The sequence below is a fragment of the Ranitomeya variabilis genome, chromosome 4, assembly GCF_051348905.1.
Source record: "Ranitomeya variabilis isolate aRanVar5 chromosome 4, aRanVar5.hap1, whole genome shotgun sequence".
In the NCBI taxonomy this organism is placed as follows: Eukaryota; Metazoa; Chordata; class Amphibia; order Anura; family Dendrobatidae; genus Ranitomeya; species Ranitomeya variabilis.
In genome coordinates this window covers 174,658,308-174,685,917 of record NC_135235.1, presented here as the reverse complement: position 1 = coordinate 174,685,917, position 27,610 = coordinate 174,658,308, and the positions used below count along the sequence as shown (strand labels likewise).

The 27,610-nt window shown below is 42.2% G+C and overlaps 1 protein-coding gene across 7 annotated transcripts in view; it reads left to right on the top strand.

The window, feature by feature from the left end:
- ZMIZ1 (zinc finger MIZ-type containing 1) overlaps positions 1–27,610 on the top strand; it is a 626,177-nt gene that overhangs the window by 156,235 nt on the left and 442,332 nt on the right. For 6 of the 7 annotated variants that reach the window (XM_077259396.1, XM_077259401.1, XM_077259402.1 and 3 more), the window contains one exon: positions 22,905–23,006. The exons of the other annotated variant lie outside the window; for it this stretch is intronic. The gene's annotated coding sequence lies outside the window, so the exon portion shown is untranslated. The remainder of the gene's footprint in view (positions 1–22,904; positions 23,007–27,610) is intronic. 7 annotated transcript variants of the gene reach the window in all.

Below are 27,610 nucleotides of genomic sequence, written 5' to 3'. Positions count from 1 at the left end.
TGTATGTAATAATTATAGGGGATAATTCAGGAGACTCTTTGCGTGGAACAAGACAGCAGGACACAGTTTTATAAGTGGTAAAGTTTATATTATCACACGGTGATTCAAGCAGGTGCAGAAAGAAACTCAAGTCCACAACACTTGGTGCAAATAATAAACGCAGCTTAGCAGTCAATAGGAAACTTCAGAGGTAGATGCAAACAAACAAAGTCTATGAAGCACAGTTATACTTGAGGAAATTTGACACGAATAGATCCTTGACTTAGTCCAGACACAGATAGATATGCTATTAGGCAGTTCAAATCATATCTTAGCTCAACCAGGGAGGCCTGGTTAATAGTCTCAGGTTTTGCAGAGCAGAAACAGCTTACATGTCCAGCAAATGCAGATGGAAGTAACACGAGCAGCAGATGAAGGAGGATTACTGAACACTGGTGTATGCAGCAGGAACTCAGAGCAGAGTGGCAGGATCTCCAACACAGGTTCACAGGTGCAGGTGCAAGGCCAGGGAGTAATCAGGAGCTGGATGCAAAGCAGAATAATCTAGCACAGACTGAAGGCTGGGTTGGAGTTTTATAGCAGGAAGACAAGTGCACCTGAGACCAAAGACGCCATGTTGGAAAAGGGCAGTAATGCACAAAAGGTAAAAAATGTTCAGAGTCCTGACACTGTATCACCGGAGCCCCTGTAGAACGGTCACATCTCCCGATGTGACAGCTCTACACTGGAGATCGTTGTGGGACACTCGTAACTAAATGGATTACATTGGAACAGGGAGTATTGGGTTGGTTTATTATTTTATTTTTCTTGCTGGCGATCGAGGGCGTCGGGGATTAGCTGTTTGGTGAGTATGTACTGTGTGTATATGTATGTACTGTATATGTATGTGTGTGTCTTTTTTTTTTTTTTTTTTCTTTTTTAACTATTCAACACAGTAGCCGGATGATGTGACTACTACTGTCCCATCATCGGCTAATGCTGTCACTGTTCTTTGTGACAGCAGACTTAGCCAAATGTGACTAGTAGTCCCATCGGACGATGCCTGCCTACACACAGACACCCGCACAGACACACACAGCTTCTTTGCATAGACAGTCTCTGCCCACACACATAGTCTTCACCCACAAACTCTTTCTCCTCCCTATCTGCAGCGTTTTTCACACACAACTCCACAGCAAAACTGCAAATCTTTTCACACCTGCAGTTTTCATGCGGATTTGACTGAATCGGTGGAAGTCAGTGGGTGCAGAAATGCTGCAGATCCGCAAAAAGAAGTGAAATGCTGAGGAAAAGAAAACACTGGAAATCCGCGCTGATTTTTCCGCAGCATGTGCACACCAATTCTGGATTTTCCATTGACTAACATTGGTTGTGCATTACACTGCGGATTTGATGGAATTACGCTCGTCCAAAAACGCTGCGGATCCGCGTCAAATCTGCAACGTGTGCACATAGCCTAAAACATTTTTTATTTGTATGTCACCTCCTTTGTATATTATCAATCTTTATTAAGCAATCTAAATATTAGCAATTTTAGTATTACTTAATGAAAATTAACTTAATAACTTATACTCATTAAGTATCATGCAATCATAAGCAGGCATCAACACACAGGAGGAAAAGAATACTGTTTCTCAGTCTGTGATATGAAATGACAGGCTGCCTGAAATTCTGGTATAACCTCCTGCATGACTAGATAGTGTTGAAAGTACAGCACAGATGACTAACACACTTCAGATAAGGTCATGGCAGTCAGTGTGAGGGAGGGGCAGCACAGCTGAGTTTAGCTGTGTCACATTACAAACCCTTCTAACAGCATTCTGCCTGTCATGGCACAATCCCCTTTGCTGTGCTATCCCTTGCCCAATAGTGTCTGTCTGGAGATGAGAGTTTAAATGTGTCAGTAATCACACTTACAATATATCTATTATGCAAAATGCAAATTCAGTTTGTCATTACATGACACACAGAAGTAGATTGTACTGCGCTTTAGTAGGGCATGTTCTTTTTCTACCTTGTGTTGCTACCATCTTATGATTGCATTGCCCAATACAGAAGGAGGAAGTTCATGACCGCAGTGAAAACTCGCCAATATTGTCCACTTTGACTTAACGAAAATTAACTCATTAGGTGTCAAATACTTTGATTGCGAATATCTCCACAGCAGAGAGGCAGAATTAAAAAACGTTATTTTGTCCTGCAGCCACTTGTACACCGTATGTCAAGTTCAGCATAAAAAAAATCATAAAAGGATTGTCCCATCTCTGGCATTTATGCCGTCTCCTGAAATGTCTGAGCAGACACTGTTTCTGCACTTGCTTGGCTATTTTGGAATTCCCAAAGAACTCCCATAGAATTGGATAGAGAGAGCCACCCATGCATGGCAACCTCTGTATCCCATGTCAGGTTGGAATCGCATCCATCGGATATTTATGTTGCATATTGTAGATTTGCTATAAACATGTGAGTTGGGCCCTTTAATTGCACGCTATATGGATTGCAAGCTATATCTATGTAATTGCAAGCTATGTGACTATATCTGACTTTTGTGTGGTTTGAGTCACTTGTTTAGCAGGCTGGAAATCTGTTTGGCTAAAAGCTGGTTTAGAAAATCTTAGAGATTACGGTAGTTAAATAGGAAAATTGGTGCTTTCACTAGGTGAAAAAGTGATCAGTTTTTGAATATTGTGGTTTGTTGTCTTTGTTGTTTTTTTTGCTTTGTTTTAAATCCACCATATGTTTACATTCTTTATTTAGGGCTAATTTTTATATTGTATATCAAGGCGGCACGACTCACAGGGTAATAATGCTAAGTAGCTTAAAGACACGCCCCCAGAGAACCATGTGAGCCACACCCCCTTGTAAAGATCATACAAATTAGCACTAAATAAAAAGGCCAATATCTCTTCAACCACATGGTGGATTTAAAAAAACAATACAAAGCACAGAATACCCAGGAGCAGGGCTGTGAAGTTAGTAAGCCAAACCTCAGACTCCTCAATTTCCCTGACTCCTGACTCCACAGCACTGTCTCACTACTGAGCTTGTGCATAAAGTGCAGCACAGATTCATCTCGCCTAAAAGTCTAGATCCTTATATCAGGAACAGAACAGACATTTATAGGACATTTGATAGCTTTCACAAATTATTATGAAAACATTTACATCACATCCTGCATTATACTACTGTACCCAATTTATGATGTATTTCAGGAGTCCGTCCATTTTATACCGACGTAGACTCTGACTCCACAACCCTGCCTGGAAAAAGTGGGAGTAAAACTGGCCACCTGGTGATAGCTCCCCTTTAAACTACAATTAATTGTGCATTAGTTTTTCCAGTTGCAAGATGAAGTCATGCAGGCAATTTTTCAGGATGAATTAGAATAAAAAATGATCGTGTCATGGATGTTCACTGCTTGTTGTTTTAGCCTTTAGTTAGAACCCGATGCAGCAAACTCTATTGCTACTCACACCTACTGTACTTTCCATTATACTGTATGAATCAATAAAGGCATCTCTTGGATTTTTTCATAAATATATCAAACAGATAGATGGCATGGCTAATATACATGCACAAAGATCTTCGAATTAAACATTTAACTTGACGGATCCTTATTTTGACATCCCATAATTATAAATATGTCAACTCATTCAGTTGAAATTGCTGGATCTGCCTATTGAAATCTATTTTTTCTGGCCAGCTTTACTTCCCGTTGTTTACATAGCACGGTACAATGATTTACATGAGTAGTTACACAATGTATTTTCTCCTACAGACATACACACTAGAGCCTGTATTCCAACTAACTTGTCTGTATGTTTTTCAAGTGTTGGTGGGAGCATTTCCTCATAAATATTTAAAGAACATGTAAACTGCATGTGGATTTTGTCCTTCATTGAATAACTTCAAGAAGGCTAATGAAGCTAGAAAAAACTTCAGAGGTAACATTTGTCATACCCTCCCTGTGAGGATAAGTTACCACAATCAGTTTTTGACACTTTATTTTCATAGAAAAAAAACCCGCAGCATCTAACAGTTACAGTAAAGTGGATTTTAGAGATCGCATGCCGCTGTTCTTTTTTATGCAGTGTAAACTGAGCTACAGTGTGTGTTCCAATCCACAACATTTCAATTTCTCTTGCGGGTACTCTAAAATTTATGTGCAGATTTTCCCCATAAATCAATACATTTTTGACAAACAAAACCCAAGACAAAACAAAATGAGCATACACGCATTCAGTAAGTAGATATGCAATAGTATATATAAATAGCACAGAGTACTTAGTAAGCACTATTTTGATAAAAGCCATCGCACCGTGACAAGGTGTACCCAATCAGGATGGTCCTAATCTGTCTGTAGTATTAAAACTTGTGTCAGCCAACCTCAATGTGAATAAGGGCAGAGCAGGACAGGAGCCGAACTGTTTGACACCTGTTCATGGAAAGCTATTATGCATAGCTCAGGAAAGGGGGCTACACCATGTTTGAACAAACAAACTGTAGCTAAACCAAAAAACTGAGCTGGAGCGTGAGCTGGTACATGTGCATTGTGTAATATCACATTCACGCTCAGGCCATTTCACAGAGAAAACTCACGAAAAAAGAAAACAAAATGAACATATATCCTATATGCTCATTTAGTTTTTTCTTGGGTTTTGTTTGTGAAATGGCCTCAATGTGAACGTGCTCATACACATTACACGTAAGCAGCTTAGGCTCCAGCTCATTTCTTTTGGTTTTGTCAAACCAAATACTAGGTGGTAAAAAACAAAGCAGTTTTATATAAAACATGGCACACCAACAAGAGGCAAAAACTACAGCGTCAAACACGCCATAAAAACGCATGTAAAAAATGCAAGTATCAAAACCTCATCAACTAACCATTAACCCCTTTACTCTCCTAGGCTGTTTGCATGGTAATGGCATGTCAATTTTTGCAAGTCTGAACACTGTCACTTTATGAGGTAATAACTTTGGAACCCGTCTACAGATCCCACTGATTCTGAGACTGTTTTTTTTTTCATGACATATTGTACTTCATGATAGTAGTAAAATTTCTTTAATATGACTTGCATTTATTTATGAAAAAATAGAAATTTGGTGAAAATTTTGCAATTTTCAAACTTTTATTTGTATGCCCTTAAATCAGAGAGTGGTGTCACACAAAATAGTTATTAAATAACATTTCCCATATGTCGGATTTAGGTCAGCACAATTTTTGAAACATAATTTTTTTTGTTAGGAACTATAAGGGTTATAACTAGGGTTGAGCGACTTTTCATTTTTTGAGATCGAGTCGGGTTTCACGAAACCCGACTTTCTCAAAAGTCGGGTCGAGTGAAATCGGCCGATCTTATTGAAAAGTCGGGGTCGGGGATCGGCCAAAACACGAAACCCAATGCAATTCAATGGGGAAGCATACTTTTTTTAATATTTGCTTCAGTGCGATAATGTTGAAAAGCCGGTATTTCAATTGCTGGCTTTTCATTTCTCCTGCCTAAACCCGACATGATATGAGACATGGTTTACACACAGTAAACCATGTCATATCCCCCTTGTTTTTGCATATTCCACACTACTAATGTTAGTAGTGTGTATGTGCAAAATTTCGGCGCTGTAGCTATTAAATTTAAGGGTTAAATCGCGGAAAAAATTGGCGTGGGCTCCCGCGCAATTTTCTCTGCCAGAGTGGTAAAGCCAGTGACTGAGGGCAGATATTAATAGGGAGTGGGAAGAGAGTGGCCAAGTTCCAGAATTGGCGCATCTTCCAGATGTGCCTTTTCTGGGGTGGCTGGGGGCAGATGTTTGTAGCCGGGGGGGGGGGGGGCAATAACCATGGACCCTCTCTAGGCTATTAATATCTGCCCTCAGGGGGATATGAGATGGTTTACTGTATGTAAACCATGTCTCATATCATGTCGGGTTTAGGCAGGAGAAATGAAAAGCCGGCAATTGAATTACCGGCTTTTCACATATATCGCGCTGAAGTATATATATATATATATATCTCAATGACATATATACATATATAACGAAACCCGACTTTGGAGTGAAGATCGCCGACGGCCGACCCGATCCCACAGTGAGATCGGGTCGGGTTTCACGAAACCCGACTTTCCCAAAAGTCGGCGACTTTTGAAATTGGCCGATCTGTTTCGCTCAACCCTAGTTATAACTTGACCAGCGATTTCTAACTTTTCCATCAAAATTTACAAAACCATTTTTTTCGGGACCACCTCACTTTTGAAGTGAATCTGAGGGGCCTATTTGACAGAAAATACCCAACAGTGATATTCTAAAAACTGCACCCCTCAAGGTGCTCAAAATCACATTCAAGAAGTTTATTAATCCTTCAGATGCTTTTTTGGAATGTGAAAGGAAAAACTGAACATTTACCTTTTTGTCACAAAAATTTTACTTTAGACCCCAATTTTTTTTATTTTTGCAAGGTTATCAGGAAAAAAATGGACCCAAAATTTGTTGTGCAATTTCTCCTGAGCATACCGATACACCCATATGTGGGTGAAAGCCACTGTTTGGGCACAGGAAGGGAAGGAGCACCAATTGACTTTTTGAATGTAAATGGAATAATTAGCAGACGCCATGTCGCTTTTGGAGAACCCCTGATGTGCCTAAATAGTGGAAAACCCCCACGAGTGACACAATTTTGGAAACTAGACCCCTCAGGGAACTTATCTTGATGTGTAATGAGCACCTTGAACTGTCAGTAGTGATGAGCGAGTGTGTACTCGTTGCTCGAGTTTTCCCAAGCACGCACGGGTGGTCTCCAAGTACTTGTAACTGCTCAGAGATTTAGTTTTTGTTGACGCAGCATACATGATTTACGGCTGCTAGTCAGTCTGAGTACATGTGGGGGTTGCCTGGTTGGTAGGGAATCCCCACATGTATTCAAGCTGTCTATCAATACTGTTTACAAATACTCGGAGACCACCTGAGCAACGAGTACACTCGCTCATCACTAACCCCCAGGTGCTTCACAGAAGTTTCTAGCATTGAGCTGTGAATATAATATTTCCCCACAAAAATGTTTTTTAGTCTCAAATTTTGCATTTTCAGAAGGGGAGCGGGAAATTACGTCACACAAAAGAAAGAGGGTGGTTCTCCAGTGAGGACAAATTCAGTGAAAAAAGTGAGAAACCTTCTTTATTCATGTGTAATTAAAAAGTGAAAAAATGTACTGATCACCATGAAATTCCACAATACCAAATAATACAATTTGTTGTGCAATTTCTCCTGAGTATTACCGCCACCCCATAAGTGGGGGTAAACTACTGATTGGGCTCAGAAAAGAAGTGACATTTTGGAACACAGAGTTTGATTAAATGGTCTGCTATTGTCATGGCTTGTTTGGAGAGACCTTGATGTGCCTAAACAGTGGAAAAAAGCAAGTTACACCATTATGGAAGCAAGGAATGTATCTAGGTATGTGGCGAGCACCTTAAACCCCCAGCTGCTTCAAAGTTTATATATCAGAGCCATGAAAATAAAAAAAAATAACATTTTTCCCCACAGCATTTTTATTTTAGTTCCATTTTTTTATTTTCACAGGGATAGCAGGAGAAAATGGACCCCCAAAATTTGTTAGGCAATTTCGCCTGAATACACCGATACCCAATATGTGGTCGAAAACTACTTTTGAGGCACAGTGCAAAGCTCAGAAGGGAGTAAGCGCCATATTGGAGCACACATTTTGCTGGACTGGTTTGATCATGCCATGTCACATTGGCAGAGCCCCTGAGGTGCCAGAACAGCGTAACCCCCAATAAGAGACCCCATTTTACAAACTACACCACTCAATGAATTCACCTAGGGGTGCAGTGATCATATTGGCACCACAGGTGGGTCACATAATGTTATACCATTGGGCTGTGAAGAAAAAAATAATTACATTTTATTACCACAATTTTGTTTTAGCCCCAGCTTTTACATTTTCACACTGAGAATTTGGTAATAATGGCACCAAAATGTGTCTCACAATTTCTGCTGAATGTAGAAATACCCCATATGTGGCTGTACAGTACGGCTTAGAAATATGGCAAGACTCTGGAGGGACGGAACCTAATTGAGAAATAGCAATCCATCCCACCCGAGTCTCGCCGTAAGGCCAAGCAGTACTGTTTTACAGGAGGCATCCTGGAGCGCAGAGTTTTCTAGAATAGTTTGCAGACTCCATGTACAGAGACGCTAAGTGTTAGAAAAGCAGAAACCCCCTTAACTGACCTCATTTTGGAAATTATACTCCTTTGGGAATTTATATACAAGAGTAGTGAGGATTTTGATTCCATGGGAAGTTTCCAGAAACAAGCAGCCATGAATGTTACTGAGTGAAAATTGCAAACTGTTCTATTGACAAGTATCTTGGGGTATGTGCACACGTATTTTTGAGGGCTGCGGATTTTTCCGCAGCGGATTTCATAAATCCGCAGGTAAAAGGCACTGTGTTTTACCTGCGGATTTACTGCGGAATTTGTGCGGAATCCACCTGCGGTTTTACACCTGCGGATTCCTTTTATGGAGCAGGTGTAAACCGCTGCGGAATCTGCACAAAGAATTGACATGCTGCGGAATGTAAACTGCAGCGTATCGGCGTTTTTTCCGCAGCATGGGCACTGCGGATTGCTTTTTCCATAGGTTTACATTGTACTGTAAACACATGGAAAGCTGCTGCAGATCCGCTGCGAATCCGCAACGTGTGCATATAAATGTGGTTTAGGTACACTGGGGCTCAGAAGGGAGGGGGCATTTTATAGTGAATTTCTTTGGGGGGGGAGTGTCATTTCGCTTTTTCAGAGCCCATGTGCTACCAGTAACATGGAAGCTCCTTATATTTCCATTAACAGATGACGGACCTGAGTGGGGATTTGCTTTTGGATTGAGTTAATGCTTTTATTGGGAACATTTTACATAGCATTTGGGATCATATTTATCCAGCAATCTACGTTGTATCTGTGTGTGTGTGTGTGTGTGTGTGTGTGTGTGTGTGTGTGTGTGTGTGTGTGTGTGTGTGTGTGTGTGTGTGTGATACTTGCAGCACACGTGTGGAAACCGTGTGCCACATCAGTACCGCACATACCGGCACCTGAGAAGCAGCAGTACAGTTAACACTGTTTTTTTTTAGCTCTCATTATTCTTCCCTGCTCACCGCTGATCACCAGCAGAATGATGAGTTAGGGTATGTGTCCATGGTCAGGATGGCCGGCGGTATCGCCGCAGCGGCGAAGCCGCTCTGCGCTAAGCCCCGCCCCCTTTCTGGGACGCGATGATGCCGGATGTGTTAACTGTACACATCCGGGATCATCGCTCTCTCCCATAGCGCCCTGTGATATGCCTTGGGGGACGCTGCGTCCCCGCAAGGTGTACGGACATGCTGCGATCTGAAAAGATGCGCAGCATGTCCGGAGTTGCAGGGAAGACGGATGCGGGTTTCCACGCACAGTGGACACGGGATTTCCAAAAATCCCCTCCACTATGCTGGAACATCTGGACGCTGCATGTTTGACGCTGCAGCTCTGCGCAGCGTCAAACACGCAGCGTTTACTGACCGTGGAAACTCACCCTTATAGTCAACTGATCACAGTGAAAGCAGGTGGCGGCTGATGGGCTTATTACTCCCAACATCCTTCACTTGCTGCCGCTAATAACAGTGAGAGCAGGCGGCGTCTGATGGGATTCATCAGCCGCTGCCTGCGCTATAAATAATGAAATACATTTAAAAACCGATGTGGGTTCCACTGTATTTTTGAGAATCAGCCAGGCAAAACTCACAGTTGGGGGCTGCAACTGTCAGCGTTATCAAAGCTGGTTATCAAGAATAGAGGGGCCCCTACACTTTTTTTTTTTTTTTTTTTTAAATTCTTTAAATAAATAATTTTAAAAATACAGCGTGGGGTCTTCCTAATTTTTGACAACCAACCTTGCTAACGCTGACAGCTGGTTGGTGGTATTCTCAGGCTGGTAAGGGGCCATGGATATTGATTCCCCCTAGCCTATAAATAGCAGCAAGCAGCCGCCCAGAGAAGGCACATCTATTATATGGGCTAATTCTGGCGTTTTGTCTGGCTCTTCCTACTTGCCATGTAGTGGTGGCAAGTGGGGTTCATATTTGTGGGGGTGTGATGCTAGTCTTCGCCATAGAAATGTCACCAATAGAATGTTTTTGAATCGGCATGGTTCAGTGAACACATGTGGATTCATCTGCATTTAATAGATGGCAGCACTTTGGACGCAGGAAACGTGCTGTGTCTAAGGACAGTCTCACATGTCCAGATATTTCTGGTACTGGAAGAAACAGTCCCGGAGCTATCTGTGTCCGTGTGTGCACGTAGGCCATCCGTGTGTCATCCGTGTGTCTGTGTTTATCGTCCGTGTTCTGTCCATGTTCTGTCCGTGTCTGTGTATTGAAATAATTTGTTTCAATTTTAACCCTATGACTTTAAAAAAAAAAGCTCACGGACGGCACATGGATGGCATCCGTGTGCGGTACATGTTTACACGCACCCATTGACTTTAATGGGTCCCTGCGCTCCCACAAACACTGACATGTCTCCGTGTTTTACACACGGTTCGTGACAACAGACTGACATCTGCAGAGACACATTTATTTTAATGTGTCTACGTGAGTCAGTGTCTCCGGTACGTGAGGAAACTGTCACCACACGTACCGGAGCCACTGACGTGTGAAACCGGCCTAAAGCCCTGCCACTTCCGGATCGTGTGCACCTGGCCTTATTCTCGCCTAATACCCATTCCATTGAATTCCTTGTCTCCTGTAATGAAACATAAATAAAAAAACAATATACTTCGCCTTTCCGATGTTCTGTTCCACTCCATAATCCATGTCTGGGGATTAATAGTTTTCAACCTGGACAGTACTAAGATGCGACCATCCAGGCTGAGAACCACTGGTGAATGAGCTGCTGGGAGCGCAGCATCAGTGAGCAGCGGTGACTTCATCAAGGTTACAGTCCAAGCTGGGTTGAACTGCAATGACCTCAGCACCGTGAGAAAAAGTCACTGAGTTCACCGCATATAAACAAAAATCCCCATATTTTACACCTGATTTTCCCTGCCAAGAAATGTGCTCTTGTGCAGAGATTTCTGCTGCAAGTACTCAACCTGTGCATACTGCCAGACTGTTGGCAGGAGAAACACCATGTAAAATACGTGTTTTTAACATATTTTTACATTTTTACTTCCAGTTTTCCCCCCATTTATTTGCAACGTGTGAACAAGTTCTTAAAGGTGCAGTTGCATATTTACCATTAAAGGAATATCTTTGTGTGGCCGCTCATCTAAGGCTATTTTCACACATCAGGTTTTTGCCATCAGGCACAATCCGGCGAGTTTTGAAAAAGTTTTTTTTCTCATAGAAGTTGTATTAGTGCCGGATTGTGCCTGATGGCCACACGTTTCATGCGTTTTTTTGCCGGATCCTTCCAAAATTTCTTTTCTAGCGGACAGAGAAAACGTCTATATGAACATTTTTTTCTGTCCGGCGAAAAAACGCCCAGCGACTGTTCCAGCGATAAACGGATGAAACGTGTGGTGTATTGACTGGATCTGGCTACTGATTACGTGCATTTTCTATTCTGGAGTCTCTCTCGCTTTCTCTTTTCCCCTGAACAGAAAGTCCAATCTCTATGCCCGATACACCAAAACGGATCCAGCAAAAAAAAACAGATCCGGCACATCAGTTTTTCACAATTTGCATCGGATCCGTTTTTTTTCAAAAATAGACGGATTATGCCTGAAGGCAAAAAACTGATGTGTGAAAGTAGCCTGAGTCCAGAAGTGGCTTTAACGCCTGAAAGGGAAATGAATGGCAAGATGGAGAATTGAATGTTTGGCCATGCAGAAAAAAACTTATGGTAGGATTAATCCTTTGATTTTGCATTGGTAAATGCCTTATTCTTTATTTTCAGCAGTAGAACAGAAATTAAACCTCTTACAGTTGAGGCAGAATGGGATATTTGCTATTGCAGAATTTGCCAGGAAAGTGTATCCTTCTTTTCCCTCCCACCCGTTGCATAGAAATTTGATTCATGCCTGCAGTGGCCCATTGTTGTTTATTTATTTTTAATACTTTCCCTGGCATGCAACATAATAGCTGAGCTGCATGGTGGAAGTAGAGCAGGCATTAATGATTGATAAAAGCTGAGAGCTGTTAAAAAAAAATCCTGTTTAATGCCGATGAATAATTTAATGCACTCTGTATGTTTTTAAGAAATGATGTCCCTTTCCTTCCTCTTGTCTTTAGAGGCAAACGTTTCAGAGCAAAGACAACGTCATTTGTAATGTTACTTGGAGACACATACTGGTATCACGACATGGAGAAAAATCCTGATTATAGCAATGGCTTAAAATTCACTAGAAGTAAACTTCTGACTTCTTTGCGACTCCCGCTCTGCTTTTTGTAGATTGTTTTGAATGGTGTTATAGTATTTCAGCAGTATTTTTTGTCAAACAGTGGCTTTTTTATGCTTCCCGTGCTGATCATGAAGCTGCCTTTTCCTTTTTATAGTCATTTGTTGCAGTGAATGTATAGATTTATTTTTGGATGTTTTTTTTCCTGTGTTGGGTGCATTCTTCCACTTTCACAACAGTTTTGTTATTGTCCTATAGCATCTAAAGATGTCCATGTTGGATAGCTGCAGGCTGAACACTCATTCAGGAAACGGCTTTCTCTTCCCTATAAAACAAATGCTTGCAATGGGGAGAGGGGAATAAGCTGCTGCCAGACTCCTCTTTGGTGACAAGTAGTGATGAGCGAATATACTCGTTACTCGAGATTTCCCGAGCACGCTCGGGTGTCCTCTGAGTATTTGTAAGTGCTCGGAGATTTAGTTTTCATCGCCGCAGCTGAATGATTTACAGCTACGAGCCAGGCAGAGTACATGTGGGGGTTGCCTGGTTGCTGGGGAATCCCCACATGTAATCAAGCAGGCTAACAGATGTAAATCATTCAGCTGCTTCAAGGAAAACTAAATCTCCGAGCACTAAAAAATACTCGGAGGACACCCGAGCATGCTCGGGAAATCTCGAGTAACGAGTATATTCACTCATCACTAGTGACAGGTTATATCTCTGGATAACTATAGGATCTCCATATGAATTCAGACTGCTTGATCCTTATCATCTGCCCAACATATACATCAGATAATGATTTGGCACCTGAAAAAAAGTTTATGGTTTGGCTCCTTAATCTAATTTGTATGAGGCTTTTAACTTGGGGTTGCACTAATAAAGAGACTAGACAACATTGGTCCTGACACAGATCACGCGGCCAAAGATCGCTGTATATCACTGCTGGATCGCAGTGTAATACAAGTAAATGGGGTTGCATTGTACTTCAACTGTGAAACATAAGTTACAAAAAATCCAACTGGTTCTGACTAGTGATGAGTGAATAAACTCTTTACTCGAGATTTCCTGAGCACGCTCGGGGGTCCTCCGAGTATTTTTTAGTACTCGGAGATTTCGTTTTTCTTGCTGCAGCTGAATGATTTACATCTGTTAGCCAGCATAAGTACAGTACATGTGGGGGTTACCTGGTTGCTAGGGAATCCCCATATGTACTTATGCTGGCTAACAGATGTAAATCATTCAGCTGCGGCAAGAAAAATGAAATCTCCGAGTACTAAAAAATACTCGGAGGACACCCTCGCGTGCTCGAGAAATCTCGAGTAAAGTATATTCGCTCATCACTAGTTCTGACTTATTGTAACTTTCTCACAATGCTAGCCCACTCACCCGCATTGTGCGGAGGTGTAGTAGCTGCACAGAGCGATCTTTAGCCTCCCAAGCTGGATGACAGAAAAAGTCTCCATGTTGCCCCAGTGTAAAATGCGCTCAACTGATCAATGTTGATCTAGCAGCCAAGCCTACAGTGAGCATATGGGTGGTCATTTTATTGTTGTCTCCACAGCATTGTAGGGTTTTTGTTCCTTTTGGTTGATAGTAAACTGTTCTTGAATTGGATATGAATTCTATTTTTTCTTCGTACCCGTTTTCTGCTCCACCATATTGGTTGTCAGCCAGTATTGATTGGCGCCCACCCCACTGGAGTTAACAGATGTCAGGAGTGATAGATTACGGGTCGTTCCTTTTAATTTCACTGCTCTCAGATCACAGTTTTGAGCCTAATTCTTTTCAGTGTCATGATCACTCTTCTGTCATCCTCCTCTTCCTTTAACTCTTGTGCTGCCAGTGATGCATGACACCAGTTAGACTGAAATAAAAGTGAAGGCCACAGCTGTTTAATTCTTTTTCAAGCATTGTCAATTCAAAGGGAACAAGTTCTCACCCGAGTTTTAGCAAAATAAGTTTTAGTTCACAATCCTCAGCACTGACTGAGAAGACATTTACATATTGTACTGGATACACCATGTGTTTGCACGGAGTGGTGCTCATATATTGCCACAGTGAATACATTATTGAATTAATGGGCACAGCTTACCTTTTTTTTTTATCAATAATAGAAAGAAGCGCTACACAAGTTTTTATGCTTCTGCATTATATGGTTTCTAGTAATGAGCGAGCATTTTCACCACTGCTCAATACAATACTTGATCGAGCATCGTGATGCTCAGGTATGCTCATCACTTGGTCGAGCATTGTAGTGCTCGGGTATGCTCGTTACTCGATCGAGCATCGTGGTGCTCGGGTATGCTCGTTACTCGATTGAGCATCGCGGTGCTCGGGTATGCTCGCTACTCGATCGAGCATCGTGGTGCTCGGGTATGCTCGTTACTCGATCAAGCATCTTGGTGCTCGGGTATGCTCGTTACTCGATTGAGCATCGTGGTGCTCGGGTATGGTCGTTACTCAATCGAGCATCGTGGTGCTCGGGTATGCTCGTTACTCGATTGAGCATCGCGGTGCTCGGGTATGCTCGCTACTCGATCGAGCATCGTGGTGCTCGGGTATGCTCGTTACTCGATCAAGCATCTTGGTGCTCGGGTATGCTCGTTACTCGATTGAGCATCGTGGTGCTCGGGTATGGTCGTTACTCAATCGAGCATCGTGGTGCTCGGGTATGCTCGTTACTCGATTGAGCATCGTGGTGCTCGGGTATGCTCGTTACTCGATTGAGCATCGTGGTGCTCGGGTATGGTCGTTACTCGATCGAGCATCGTGGTGCTCGGGTATGCTCGTTACTCGATTGAGCATCGTGGTGCTTGATTGTGGTGTCTTATCCAAAAAAACACAAAAGTGACTAGTGCACACCTCAATTATTATTATTATTTATGTATTTATTTTGTTTTTGACATGGACACTTGGTCTGTGTAATAATAAAAAAAAGAGTGCTGTGCATGTGATACCAGATTTTAACACGAACAGCACATGTACGTAAAATACGTCATATGAGCATGGACTTAATTACATGTATTAGCATATATATGATTCCTCAGGTGAAAAATAGTGTTATTAATGTGATTATCAATCACAGTCTCCTATCAGCCTCCAGCGTCCTTTTTCTCGTTAAGAAACACAATCTAAGCAATCTTCCTGTCTTGTTTTTTTGTTACTATTTATCATGAGGATTAACACTTCTATTTAAATATCACAAGTGGAGTGCTCTCTCCTGATATTTATGTATCGGTCAGCTTTTATGTTATACTAGATGGTGGCCCGATTCGAACGCATCGGGTATTCTAGAATATGCATGGCCACGTAGTCTATTGGCCAGCCACGTAGTCTATTGGCCAGCCACCTAGTCTATTGGCCAGCCACCTAGTCTATTGGCCAGCCACCTAGTCTATTGGCCAGCCACATAGTATATTGCCCAGTCACGTAGTATATTGCCTAGAAACGTAGTATATTGCCCAGCAACGTAGTATATTGCCCTGCCACGTAGTATATTGCACAGCGATGTAGTATACAGCACAGAGCCACGTATTATGCAGACTTAAAATAAAAAATAAACATATGCTCACCTTCCGAAGGCCTTTTCAAGTCCTGGCCCTGTGTGCGGTGCACACGGCAGCTTCCGGTCCCAGGGTTGGTATGAGCGCAGGACCTGTGATGATGTCGCGGTCACATGACCGTGACGTCATGGCAGGTCCTTCTCGCAGGACCTGTGATGACTTCGCGGTCACATGACCGTGACGTCATGGCAGGTCCTTCTCGCATTCCATCCTTGGCATCGGAACCTGCCGCTTGCATGGAGCGGTCACCGGAGCGTCGCGAGGAGCGGGAAAGGCGGCGAAAGGTGAGTATATAATGATTTTTTATTTTTTAATTATTTTTAATATTAGATCTTTTTACTATTGATGCTGCATAGCGGGGTTAATAGCAGCGTTAATGGAGTGCGTTACACCGCGGCATAACGCGGTCCGTTAGCGCTGCCATTAACCCTGTGTGAGCGCTGACTGGAATGGAGTATGGAGCGGGCGCCGGGCACTGACTGCGGGGAGGAAGGAGCGGCCATTTTGGCGCCGGACTGTGCCCGTCCCTGATTGGTCGTGGCTGTTTTGCGACAACCAATCAGCGAGTTGGATTTCCGTGACAGACAGAGGCCGCGACCAATGAATATCCGAGACAGACAGACAGAGGGAAGTACCCCTTAGACAATTATATAGTAGAAGGTTGCTCTATGTTCTACCGTTATCAAGAGTAATCATACTTTTGATTTGAGCAGTTGAAATTATTTAAAGCATAGATACATTTTAGTTTATTCTTACTTTAAGACCAACCTTCAACATATAATAAATAACATGGACATGACTTTGGTAGATACTCCTAAGACCAGTCATTTACAGTCTGCTGTATTCCTGAAAAAGTACCGTGTCTTTGCACAGTGTGTACTGTCAAATATCAGGTCATTTTTCCTGTTTATTTAGTGTTTATGGCTTCTGGAAAAAATAGATAGATAGATAGAAAATACTAACTATACTTCCACAGTAAGTGGATGAGATTGAGATATGGAAAATGTCTTGGTATCTCTGAGTCCTGACAGCTGCTGAGACTAGCTGACTATTGCACCAGGAGACCAAAAGGGGACGGCCCTGTGTTTGTTGGCACCTTATGTAGCCAAGAGCTGCTTAGCACTGGTTTTAACATGACCTTCCTGTTATAGTCAAGGCCTTGCCTAGGTAGAGACAGAGTGTGCTGACTTGACAAACGTGTCAACTACTCTGCGTTATGATATTTACTTTACCGCAATTTAAGCACATTCCTTTTAGGCTTTCACTTCAATCCATAGGGCGAGAATAGAAATTTGCATCAAGCAATGATGTCAGGACAATGTAACCTATTTTGTGTTCATTCTTTGTATTGTTCTCATGTACCTAATGGGACTCATGTTTAAAATAGTATTTTGATATTCTAGCAGTATCATAGAAACAGTATAAACTGTGTAACCTTCAGTCTGCACAGGTCAGTTCATGCCATTCTCTGTCCAATTCTGTTCTTCCACAGCATGTCATATTTGTGGGTGTAGCGTGGTATGGAAATAGAGCTGGTTTTGACTAAATGTTTGATATGACAAGATACTTCTTCCTATGAACAGGAAAATGGTGCCAAGACTGAGGACATGGCTCTAGAAATAGAATGTGGGGCTATAAACGTCTAATGACTTTTGAATCACCATGTTTACCACCAGTAAAATAATAACCGCTATATTCACCTGCAGGTGCCGTTCCAGCGGTGTCAGCACTGGCTCTCACGGGGATCGCGTGTCACATGATCACTGCAGCCAATCAATACTGGCTTCACTCTACCCTTCTTCAGACAAATCAAGACATCTGGAGGAAGTGAGAGAGCAGCCGCAGCTCTGACTTCCTCCGTATATCAATTACATCTGTAGGAGAGGAGAGTGAAGCCAGCACTGATTGGCCACAGGGATCGCATGACATAGCAATATCTCTCAATCCCGCTGGATTGGTGCTGGCAGTGCAGGCGAGTATAGGTGTTATTTTACTAAGTTGGTAAAATAGTGATTCAGAACTGGACTTGTCCAAGTAGTTGGCAATCCCTTTATTTCTATAAAAATAAAATGTAAAAAAAAAACATGACATGCAAAAGAAAAACAAACTCTCTTACAAGCCATCAACTGAATAATAAAGCTACAGATTTCAGATTTTTTTTTCAGTATTTTATATAGTAAAGTAAATAGTGTTATTCAAAACTTCAACTCTCCTGCGAAAAGCAAGCTCTCATATGCCTACGGAGACAAAAAATAAAATAGTTACAGCTTTTGGCAAAAGTAGAGGAAAAAATGAAAGCATAAAAACTAGCCCTGTCATGAAGCAATTGAAGGGGAACTCCAGTCTATTGATTACATTTATCATTAAAGCGGTGTTCTAAAGTTATTAAATTTCTTTGACTAGCATAAAAATAAGCAAGTTTGCAATTGATTTGCTTTTTCTATCTGCTTTCATTCTCCTACTGTGAGAACTTTTATCTTACATTAGGGTGGGGAACATTTTTTCTGCCAGGGGCCATTTGGATACTGATACCATCATTCAGGGCCGTACAAAATGATCAACTTGAAATTTATCCTGCTATATTTTGTCAAACATTTAATTAACCCACCCCTAATGTGATGTCTCTAACTGCTTTTTTGTTGTTGTTGAGGCTATGATGTGATGAGACACTGGGGCTGCAGCATATACAACATATAGGAGACGCTGGGGCAGGAGAATATACATCACACTAGGGCGCACTAGGGCTTGAGCATATACTGGATTCTGGAGCTTATACATCACATAGGATACACTGGAGTTGGGTCATATACTTCTCAGAAGATGCTGTGGCACATACATCACAGGAGGCCCTGTGGGTCATATTAATCACTGGAGACGCTGGTGGCATATTAAACGCTGGTGACGCTGGGGGCATATACACCATGGGAGATGATGGGGGCATATACATCACAGGAGAAGCTGGGTGCATATACAGTTGTACTTACCCCGTTCTTGATTCCCTATTCTTTTACATGTTTGTCACTTAAATATTTCAGATCACCAAACAAGTGTAAATATTAGACAGAGATAACACCAGTAAACACAAAATGCAGTTTTTAAATGAAGGCCTTTATTATTAAGGGAAAAAGAAATCCAAAACTACCCTGTGTAAAAAGTGATTGCCCCTTAAACCTAATAACTGGTTTGGCCACCCTTAGCAGCAACAACTGCAATCAAGCATTTACGATAACTGGCAATGAGTCTTTTACAACGCTGTGAAGGAATTTTTGCCCACTCATCTTTCCAAGATTGTGGTAATCCAGCCACACTTTAGGGTTTAGGAGTTTGAACCACCTTTTTAAGGACATTCCTCAACATCTCAATTGGATTAAGGTCAGGACATTGACTAGGCCAGTCTGAAGTCTTAATTTTGTTTTCCTTAAGCCATTCAGAGGTGGACTTGCTGGTGAGTTTTGGATCATTGTCCTGCTGCATAAAAAAAGTGCGCTTCAGCTTGATGTCACGATCAGATGGCTGGACATTCTCTTGGTAGACAGCAGAATTCATGGTTTCATTTATCACAGCCGGTCTTCCAGGTCCTGAAGCAGAAAAATAGCCCCAGATCATCTCACTACCACCACAGTATTTTACTGTTGATATGATGTTTCTTTTCTGAAATGCAGCGTTAATTCTACGCCTGATGTAATGGGACATACACCTTTCAAAACGGTCAACCTTTGTCTCATTAGTCCACAAAGTTTTCTACCAAAAGTCTTGTGGATCATCAATATGTTTTCTGGCAAAACTGAGATGAGCCTTTATGTTCTTATTGCTCAGCAGTGGTTTTCGTCTTGTAACTCTGCCATGCAGGCCAATTTTTTCCATTGTCTTTCTTATATGGAGTAATGAACACTGACCTTAACTGAAGCAAGTGAGGCCTGCATCTCTTTGGATGTTGTTGTGGTTTTTTTTTACCTCTTGGCTGAGTTGTCGCTGCGCTCTTGGGGTAACTTTGGTTGGCCTGCTGCTCCTGGGAAGGTTCACCACTCTTCTATGTTTTTGCCATTTGTGGATAATGGCTCTCACTGTAGTTCACTGGAGTCCTAAAGCTTTAGAAATGGCTTTATAACCTTTTCCAAACTGATAGACCTAAATTACTTTGTTTCTTATTTGTTCCAGAATCTCTTTGGATCATGGCATGATGTATAGCTTTTGAGGATCTTTTGGTCTACTGCACTTTGTCAGGCAGGTCCTATTTATGTGATTTCTTGATTGAGAACAGGTGTGGCAGTAATCAGGCCTGGGTGTGGCAGTGGAATTTGATGTGATAAACCACAGTTAATTTATGTTTTAAAGGGAACCTGTCACCCCCAAAATGGAAGATGAGCTAAGCCCACCGGCATCTGGGCTTATCTACAGCATTCTGGAATGCTGTAGATAAGCCCCTGATGTAACCTGAAAGATGAGGCATGGAGGCAAGATGGGACGACATCCTATGAAGATAGGAGGCCCCGGACTGGACCACAACGCCCATTGGACCGGACCGCAGCGGGACCGCCCCTGGGTGAGTATAATCTAGCCTCTTTTTCTCATCTTCAGGATACATCGGGTGCTTATCTACAGCATTACAGAATGCTGTAGATAAGCCCCTGATGCCGGTGGACTTAACTCACCTTCGATTTTGGGGGAGACAGGTTCCCTTTAAGATGGGAGTACAATCACTTTTTCACACAGGACCATATAGGTTTGGATTTGTTTATCTCTTAATAATAAAGACCTTCATTTGAAAACTGCATTTTGTGATTACTTGTGTTGTCTTTGTCTGATATTTAAATTTGTGTGGTGATCTGAAACATTTAAGTGTAACAAACATGCAAAAGAATAGGAACGCAGGAAGGGGGCAAACACTTTTTCACACTATATGTACCAATGTGATTGTTGCTATTTTCTCTGTTTTTGACTCATGATTAAACCACCTAAAGCTGCGTTCAGATGACATTTTTTATTTTCATTTTTTTATTTGTTTGGGGTGCATAAATAGAAACAATTCCTTCAGTTACAGAGGCCTTTATTTAATACTAGATGGTGGCCCGATTCTAACGCATCGGGTATTCTAGAATATGTATTTATGTATGTATATAGCAGCCACATAGTATATAACACATTCCACGTAGTGTATAGGAGCCATGTAGTATATAGCAGACAAATACTACGTGGCCTGTGCTATATATTATGTGGCTGCTATATACATACATATTGTAGAATACCCGATGCGTTAATACAGGCCACATAATATATAACAGTGGCCATGCAGTATATAACACAGCCATGTACTATATAACACAGCCCACGCAGTATATAGCAGCCACGCAGTATATAACACAGGCGACGTAGTATATAACACTGGCCACGTAATATATAGCACAGCCCACGCAGTATATATAGCAGCCACGTAGTATATAACACTGCCCACGCAGTATATAACAGTGGCCACGTAATATATAGCACAGCCCACACAGTATATAGCACAGCCCACGGAGTACAGAACACAGCCCACATAGTATATAACACTGCCTATGTAGTATATAGCAGCCACGCAGTATCTAACACAGCCCACGTAGTATACAGCAGTGTGGGCACCATATCCCTGTTAAAAAAAATAATTAAAATAAAAAATAGTTATATACTCACCCCCTAGGATCCACCGAAGCTCCAGCGATACGCGCGCGGCTGCTGCCTTCTTCCGTTCCCAGGATGCATTGCGAAATTACCTAGATGACTTATGTTATTTTTAACATTACATTTTTTTTACTATTGATGCCGCATAGGCAGCATCAATAGTAAAAACTTGGGGACACACAGGGTTAATAGCGTTATGGAGTGAGTTACCCGTGGCATAACGCAGTCCGTTACAGCCGGCATTAACCCTGTGTGAGCGGTGACTGGAGGGGAGTATGTGGCCGCCGGGTACTGACTGCGGCGAGTAAGGAGCGTCCATTTTCTTCCGGACTGTGCCCGTCGCTGATTGGTCGTGGCTGTTTTGCCGCGACCAATCAGCGACTTGGATTTCCATGACAGACAGAGGCCGCGACCAATGAATATCCGTGACAGAAGGACAGACAGACAGACACAGACAGAAACACGGAAGTGACCCTTAGACAATTACATAGTAGATCTTCAGTTTACATTCATCTTGTCTGTCATTTTTTTTGAAAGGGCAAGGGAACGTAGTCTGCACACACTATGGGCAGCAGATCGTAAAGGATAGTCATCCGTTTAAGGCTGCTTTCACACTAGCGTCGGTGTCGGCCTGTTGCAGTGCGTCGGGCTGACGTACCAACACATACTGTGAAATAGAAGCACAACGGGGGCAGCGGATGCAGTTTTTCAACGCATCCGCGGCCCCATTGTGATGTCCGGGGAGGAGGGGGCGGAGTTCCGGCCGCACTTGCGCGGTCGGAAATGGCGGACACGACGCACAAAAAAACGTTACATGTAACTTTTTTTGTGCCGACGGTGCGCCAAAACACGACGCAACCGTCGCACGACGGTTGCGACGTGTGGCCATACGTCGCAATGCGTCGCTAATGTTAGTCTATGGGGAAAAAACGCATCCTGCAGACAACTTTGCAGGATGCGTTTTTTCTCCTAAACGACGCATTGTGACGTGCGTCGTACGACGCTAGTGTGACAGTAGCCTAACTTTTTTTTCCCCTAAGCACTGCACATGCCAAGAACACAAGTGGTATTCAAATACACTTTTAGTAAAAATGTATCCTTTCACAACAGAATAAAAATCGGTGCTTATAGATACTATATGGATACCCTTGTTTCCGTTTGTAAAGAAATTGTTTGTTTTTTTGTTACCCAAATGGATTTGTTACAAATTTTTTTCTGACATACATGTGAACATAGTCTAACATGGCCTGATTTTTTGTTTTATGACTTATTAAAACTTTTTCCATTTTGTTTTAGGACATAAAGTGTGTTTCTGTGTTGTGTTGCAAGGTTCCCGAAGCTGCCAATGTAGAACTGGACAAATACAGTTTTCAATGAATTCCTTGATGCCCAAACCTGGTAAGCAGGATGATGGTGGAGTTTGTGCATTTCTCAATGCTGTGTTTTGTCTTACACAATTAAAGTCATAGACTGCTGTTTTCTTAGATGTGACTCCAGCTGCATTGTCTGGATGATATGGATCACTTCCAGAGAACAGTATAGACTGTTATGACAGAGGACACATTTTGCTGCTTACATGAAAAAGTGAATGTTTTATATGATGCCTATTGAGAATACGATATATGTTTTGGAGGGTTTAAAGGGCTTGTCCTGTCTAGAATGACAAGTCTGCAGAAACTCTGTGTGTTTGAAGACTTGGGAATTCTCCCAGCACATGCACTTGACCACCGTTCCTGGCGCAGACACTGGCAAATCCTCGCAGCACAGAGTGACTACAAACTTGTCATTCTAGACCGGAAAACCCCTTTACAACATATTTTGTTGGAGGAAGCTTATAAATGTTGGTTTACTCGGCAAGGTTCCTAAACTAAGCTTGAGTTGCTGGTCAAGTTTGTTAGAACCTGTTAGAACCTAGTGGCACAAACTGCACTATTTACCTGTTCGTATCCATGTACTACACATCCCCTGAACTGTCAGACCTATACAATTATATTCTCTTGAAAGACTACACAGGAAGGTTTTCTGGCCCTTCTGTTTGAGAACACATTGGCAACTATATAATTTTGCCGTGCTTTGTATGCATTTCTTTCTGTGTCACCTTACCATACCTGCACTTGTGCCCTATTATTAGCTCTGAAAGGGTGTAATCTTCCAGACAGCTTCTTTTCCTCGAAAGAATGTGAATTCCCTGATGCCAGGAGCTTTTGAGGAGGATGTGTTTTGTTATATTGCCTATCCTTACTGAGGATACCTGACTTAGGATTGTAGTGTAGGGTTTGTTTTTTGTTTCCTTTTGTGCTTTTTACATAAATTGTTAATGACCAGGTCTGTAGTACTTTCACTTTGAACTGCTTTTCCAGCTCTGTAGTAAAGTTATTTTTGCCAATTGCAATCATATTCTATTCATTTCGGGAGATGAATAGTTTGTCTGAGTTTAAATGTAACTGAGGTGCAACACTAGACTGTCACCAACAGAGGCACTCTTTTTGGGGTAATAAAACAAACACATGAAAAAAAAAAAAAAATTCCCTGAATATGAACCCCTTCAGAAGATTATTTATTTATTATGTATTTCTACTATAGCGTCATCATAATCCGCAGCACTTTACAAACCTTTTCATCACTGTCTCCACTAGCACTCAATCTAATTTCGCTATCAGTCTTTGGAGTGTGGGTGAAACCAGAGAACCTGGAGGAAGAAACCCACACAAACACAGGAAGAACATACCATACAAACTCCTTGTAGATGTTGTCCTTAGTGGGATTTGAACACAGGACCCCAGCGCTGCAAGGCAAGAGTGCTAACCACCGTGCTGCCCTGTATATAGTATAGTGCTAACCACTGAGCTACCGTGCTACCGAATATACAGTATAGTGCTAAACTCTGAGCCACCATGCTGCCATGTATATAGTATAGTGCTAAACTCTGAGCCACCGTGCTGCCATGTATATAGTATAGTGCTAAACACTGAGCCACCATGCTGCCCTGTATATAGCACAGTGCTAACCACTGAGCTACCGTGCTGGCCAATATATAGTATAGTGCTAAACTCTGAGCCACCGTGCTGCCATGTATATAGTATAGTGCTAAACACTGAGCCACTGTGCTGCCCTGTATATAGTATAGTGATAACCACTGAGCCACCGTGCTGCCCTGTATATAGTATAATGCTAACCTCTGAGCCACCGTGCTGCCCTGTATTTAGTACAGTGCTAACCTCTGAGCCACCGTGCTGCCCTGTATATAGCGATACCAAATATGTCTATTTTTTCATTTTTTTTTTAATGCTTCTATTTTTAATGGGGCAAATGGTGGGTATTTTAAACTTGTTGGGTTTTTTTCCTTTATATTTTTAAAAACATTTTTTTACTTGTTAAGGCATTTAATAGTTCCGTTAGGGGACTTGAAGCTGCGATCATCTGGTCTCTTGTACCATACATAACAGTTCTAATGCACTGCTATGATAGTGAAAATCTCGATGTCCTATCAATTCCAGGTAAATGCTGGCTTTTATAGAATTGTCAAGACAAAGGCGAAGGTCTGCAGCAAACCTCCAGCTGTCATGGTAATCCATCAGCGCCCCACGATCACGTCACGGATGTGTCAATGGATGCGTGGAATGATGCCCTCCCACCTGTCGGCCCGTGTTATTTGCCACTGTCAGAGATTGACAGCAGCATTTAACAGCAGTTAGAGGCACCTAATGGCTGATTAAATCAACTATGATTTGCCAGGAAGATGTGGGTTCAGTGTGTGAGGCCGGATTAAATTCAGGGACACGACATATGACGTGTCATATGTCATCAAGGGGTTAAGGCCAGTCTGCTTCTATTTGCATAACTGATGCAATGGATCATTTATTCCATTTATTTGTTCTTATAGGGAGTCTGTCATTAAGAACAATCCTCCTAAGCCGTCTATATGGGCATGTAGGTCACAGAAAGCTGAATAAAGTGATACCTTGATATCTGCAATCCAATGTCTTATTCCAGAGAAATCTACATTTTTTTTTTATATGTACAGTAAATGAGCTGTTCAGGACTATGGGCCGGACATAGATCTGCACGAGACTCCGCCTCCAGAGATTATGTTAAATAAAAGGGGCATTACAGCTCTAGAGGCAAATTCTCATGCAGATCTGTCCTCCACCCATAGATCTTAAGAGTTCTTTTACATATTAAAAAAATGAGGATTTCTCTGAAATAAGACATCAGATTACAGATATCAAGGTATAATTTTATTCAGCTTTTTATGACCTACATGCTCGTATGGATGGCATAGGGGGGTTGATCCTATTGACTGATTCCCTTTAAAACGGAACACACAAATGAATTGTCTAAACACACATGAAAGCAAATCATTTGTTCAAGTGAATTTATATCCTATTTCTGATAAGCTGAATGGACATGTGAACTGAGGCTAAGATATGATCAATCTCTAATGTACCTCCAAACAAGGGCAGAGATTTAAGACCACTAATCCTTTTTTTTAACCTTCTCTTTTAGCATTTATACATTTGCCTGTTGTAGTCTTGTAATGTAAATGTTTACCTCAAGGCATTGGTGGTGGCTATACAGGGGTTAAGCTACGTTAGTGCTGTGTAATGCTGATTTATAAATAATATTATTGAGATGGATGACATTGGAAGAGAATATCATCATGCAGAACCTAACTTTAGATGTGGCGTAACATTCCTCTCATAAGAATGTAAATGAAGTCATGTCACTTAGGGACAGTGTGACTGCACTAGATGTTTGGAACAGGTTGAAATGAGAATTTATTATACCATGGTTTTGTGGTAGTTGGTTGGCCTTGTAGTAATATGTCCTAGAGCCTGATGTATGTGTACTTTTTAAGTACCTTTGGAATATCCTTTTTTGTATTTTAACCCAATCATTTAAAGGGAACCTGTCACCCCCAAAATCGAAGGTGTGCTAAGCCCACCGACATCAGGGGCTTATGTACAGCATTCTGGAATACTGTAGATAAGCCCCCGATCTATCCTGAAAGATGAGAAAAAGAGGTTAGATTATACCCACCCAGGGGCGGTCCCGCTGCGGTCCGGTCCGATAAGCGTCGCGGTCCGGTCCAGCACCTCCCATCTTCTTATGATGACGTCCTCTTCTTGTAGTCATGCTGCGGCTCCGGCGCAGGCGTACCTTGTCTGCCCTGTTAAGGGCAGAGCAAAGTACTGCAGTGCACAGGTGCTGGAAAAGGTCAGAGAGGCCAAGCGCCTGCACACTGCAGTACTTTGCTCTCCCCTCAACAGAGCAGACAAGGTACGCCTGCGCCGGAGCCGCAGCATGACTACAAGAAGAGGACGTCGTCATAAGAAGATGGGAGGCCCCAGACCGCGACGCCCATCGTACTGGGACTGCCCCTGGTTGAGTATAATCTAACCTCTTTTTCTCATCTTTCAGGATATATCGGGGGCTTATCTACAGCATTCCAGAATGCTGTAGATAAGCCCCTCATGCTGGTGGGCTTAGCTCACCTTCGATTTTGGGGGTGACAGGTTCCCTTTAATTTAGGTTTTTACAGGTCTTGAAGGGACTGGTGACTTAATTTAAAGGAAACCAGCTATCTTAGAAATAGCTATTTACTTGCAAATATAGAGTTAATTTTATTTTACTCACTTAGGCTAGGTTCACATTTGCGGTTGAGTCCGCAACGTATCGTCCGCAAACACATGCAAAAACATGATAACCCAGCGTTTTTTATCCGCATCAGCTTACGCATGACGGCAAAAAACCGCAGCGTTTGGTATTTCCATGAGGGCGTGTCTCAATGGGCGTGTCTAAATCAGTTCCTGGACATGTGCAGTCCAAAGTATGGAAGCACATCGAACGCATGCGTACACAAAGACATGTGTACACATGCGTTCCCATAGACAGTAATGCATTTTTTAACGCACTCATCCGCATGCCTGCGAATATTTGATGGAAATTTTACGCCACAAAAACACGTCGCCGTCTACCCACACTGTGTTTTAGCCACCTCA